General features: G+C 37.9%; 1 protein-coding gene across 3 annotated transcripts in view; it reads right to left on the reverse strand.

The window, feature by feature from the left end:
• NLRP12 (NLR family, pyrin domain containing 12) overlaps nucleotides 1-4124 on the reverse strand; it is a 50418-nt gene that overhangs the window by 8108 nt on the left and 38186 nt on the right. The window lies entirely within an intron of this gene.

Genomic DNA, 4124 nt, shown 5'->3' on the forward strand with positions numbered 1-4124 from the left:
CATCCTTTTAAAAAAAAAAAAGAAGAGGAAACTTGGACAGAGGCGTACACAGAGGGAATATGATAGGAAGACACAGTGAGAAGGTGACCATTTGCAAGCTAAGGAGAGAGGCCTCCAGAGAAATAAAATCTGGCAACATGTTGATCTTGAACTTCCAGTCTTCAGAACTGTGAGACAGTAAATTTCTGCTGTTGAAGTCATCTAGTCTGTGGTATTTTGTCGTGGCAACCCTAGGAAACTAATATGGACCTTATTTCCAAATATGATCACATTCCGAGGTACAGACTGGGGTTAGGACTTCAACATGTGAATTTTGGGGAGCTGCAACCCATAACACCAAGTGATTTTAAAACATCACTCCATTCTCTTTTCCTTTTTCGCAGCTGGCTGGTACAGGGATTGAAACCTGGACCTTGGTGTTATCAGTACCACACTCTAAACAACTGAGCTCACCAGCCAGCCCCTTCTCACTTCATTTTCTTCTCTAACAACTCTAGAAGGAAAACACTAACGTTATCCACTATTGTTACAGGTGTGAGGACTGAGGCTCTGAGAAGTGTCATGCATCACTCAAGGTCACAGAGCAAGGATGTGTAATTTGATGTAAGTGTCACACTTACTGTCTACGCAGTTAGTGTGGAGACATTTGCAATTAGAAGAGTATTTGGGGGCTTAAGAGAATCAAAAGCGCTATTGCATAATATAGCATTTTTGTTTTCTCATTTTAAAGGATTCCTACTTGTCCTGAGATAAAGCTACTCGTAGTGTGAAAACCAGGATTCCTCTTTTGAGAGTCACTTTCCTCCACTGACACGAAGATCTCTGTAAATCAGAATATCTGGCTGACCTCCTGATGACAGGGGGAAAGGGCCAGACTCGGCCAGCAAGAGCCAAATTGGGGTAACTGAACCAGCTCATCCTAAAATTTGCATAGAAGAATAGATATCCACCAACAGCTATGAAAATTTGCAAAAGAGTGTATAAGAGACAGAATGATTCTCGCAGACAGTAGGGCACATTACAAGTTACAGCAATTAATGCAGTGAGAAATTAGAACAGGAAAAAAGAGATAAATGGAAAGGATAGAGAATCAAGAAACACATGTATAGAAAATGAATTTACAATACATTTGACATTACAAATCAGCAAGGAAAGAATGGATTCCTTATTAAATAGTGCTGCAAAAATTGGAGAAAAATAAATCAGACCTCACCTAACTATACACATAAAAACTAAGAAGTTGAGCAAATCTTTGACACAGTGTTGAGACAGGATTGCTTAGATATGTCACAAAAACATAAATCAGAGAAATACTTATGGCTTTGTCCTCAAAATATAAAGATTTCAGTTGGACCCATGGGTAAGTTGACAGATTGATGACCTGCTGGTAAGACAGTTCCTAAACATGTAGCCAGTGAAGGATTAATATCTAAAATGTTTACGTTGGTGACGTCTGCAAGCCAACAAGATAAATACAGAACACATATTGTAGAAATAAATACATTATATGAACAGGCAATTCACAAAATAGGGAAATCAAAAAGCTGAGAAGCACATGAAGAGATGCTCAACCTCACTATTATGAGAAAAAAGGCAATTTAAGAACATTTACACCCACCACAGTTTCAAAAATAGAAAGCTGAATAACCATAAAGATATAGGGAAATAAAAACTTTTTAAATTGCTGGTTGCAGTGTAAACTGCTGCATCTTTTTGGAGAGCAATTTGTCATTATTTTGAGATATCAAATATGCAAATTCAGTCTGAACCTGCAATTCCACCCCTACATGAGAAGAGATCTTTGTTTTTTTTTTTGAAGGCAGAATTTTATAAGGGTTCAGAAAGAGACATATACAGGAATGTCCATCATAACATTGCAGGTAACAGCGAAGAACTGGGAACAACCCAAATATCTCAATAGGGATATGAATAAATAACATTTGCTATATGCAAATGATGGGCTAGAGGTCATTAAGAGAAATGAATTAGACATGCTATATATCAATATGAACAGATCTTAAAAGTATAAAGGTGAATGGAGAAAAGAGAGGTTGGTCACTAGTCAGCAGGAAAAAAAAAAAAATATGCTATATATCAATATGAACAGATCTTAAAAGTATAAAGGTGAATGGAGAAAAGAGGTTGGTCACTAGTCAGCAGGAAAAAAAAAAAAAGATTGGTGAGATGTACCTTTTGTGTGAAATAAATACATGAGTGTCTACAGATGGGATTTGAAAAGGCAGTGAGGGGACAAGAATAAAAGAATCTGTGTCAGTCAGTCATGATATTGTGGTACCAACTGAGGATTATGAATATTCTAATTATATTTATCTACAGTCCAAAAAAAAAATGTTTAAAGGGTGTGGCGGGGAGAAGTGTGCATGAAGAAGTGGGGTACAGATGGATCCTAATTCTCCAAACATAAGAAAAGCAATAAAAGCCACAAAACAGCTTAATGTCTCAAAAGAAAAAAAACAAAAAACCAAAAACCAAACAAATGGCAAGTCTTCCAGAGTGAATGACATGAGATGATTGAAGCTACAGTAGAACAAAAAATAGACTCTCCATTGAGATGACAAAGAGAAAAAATATTCAGAAAGTTAACAGCCTGTTTTTTCCCCTACAACTGGCCTGCTGCATTTTCTCTCCCTACCACAGAGAGCTTGTTTGTTCATCCATCTGTTCACTCATTACAAAATGTATGTAATTTTAAGCACCTCTGAACCAGGTCTTACAGCAGCCACTGCAAGATAGAGTCAACACGGCTCCTACATGTTGAGAGTGCCACGCACACACATGCAAATTACAAAATCTGATAAGTGATGCCAAAAGGAAGTTTAAGGTCATATTTTACAATAATAGCAAGAAGAGAGGATTTTGAATATTCTCATCATTAAGAAACGATATATATCTGAGGTGATGGATATGCCAATTAACCTCTGATTTGACTGTTATACATTGTGTACATATATTGAAATATCTTTTTTTGTGTGTGTGTGGCTGACCAGTATGGGGATCCAAACCCTTGTCCTTAGTGTCATCAGCACCACACTCTTCCAAGTGAACTAACCAGCCAGCCCAATTGCGTGCATGTATTGAAATATCACTGTGCCCCATAAATATGTACAATTATTATGTGTCAATTAAGAAGTTTTAAAAGTTAAAAACAAACAAACTAGGAACCTAGACCTTATCTAGGGATTAAGGAAGGCCTCCATGGGGAAGTGGCATTTATTCTGAGTCCTAAAAAAATGAGCCAACCTTCTCCAGGCAAAAAGAAGACAGCAGAGTGGAAGGACATTCCAAGAAGCAAGAACTGCTTTGTGCAAACGTCCTGTGGCAGAAAGATCTTTAAAAGGACACTGATGTAGGGCCGGCCCGGTGGCACACTGCTACAGTGCGCTGCTTGGGAAGTGCGGTGGCGCTCCCGCCGAGGGTTTGGATCCCACATACAGACTGGCCGTTCACTGGCTGAGTGAGGAGCGGGGGCAACACCGAGGGTTGCGATCCCGTTGCCAGTCCCGGTCTGGTACGGGCGCGACACTGAGGGTTGCGATCCGTTGCCGGTCACGAAAAAAGACAAAAAGGAAAAAAAAAAAAAAAAAAAGAAATAAAGTTATGGTAATCAAGACATATTGGATTGGCAAAAGAATTGACAAATAGATCAGTAGATGACAGTAGAACCATGTAAATGTTCTTAACTCATCTTTGACAAAGGAGCAAAGACAATTCAATGACAAAAAGATAGTCTTTTCAACAAATGGTGCTGGAACAACTGGCCATCCACACCCACACACACAAAAAGAATCTAGACCAGACCTTACACCTTTCACAAAAATTAACATGAAATGAATTATAGACCAAAAGGTACAAGTGCAAAACTATAAAAGTTCTAGAATATAACATGGGAGGGAAATGTAGGTGACCTTTGGTTTGACAATGACTTTTTAGATATGACACCAAAAGAACAATTTATGAAAAGAAAATATTGATATGTTGGACTTCACCAAAATTAAAACTTCTGTTGTGTGAAAGACATCATTAAAATAATAAGACAAGCCACAGACTAGGAGAAAATATTTGTAAAGCACATCTGATAAAGGACTTGTATTCAAAAATAGACA

This window comes from Galeopterus variegatus, unplaced genomic scaffold (genome assembly GCF_000696425.1).
Source record: "Galeopterus variegatus unplaced genomic scaffold, G_variegatus-3.0.2 Scaffold7135, whole genome shotgun sequence".
Taxonomy (NCBI): domain Eukaryota; kingdom Metazoa; phylum Chordata; class Mammalia; order Dermoptera; family Cynocephalidae; genus Galeopterus; species Galeopterus variegatus.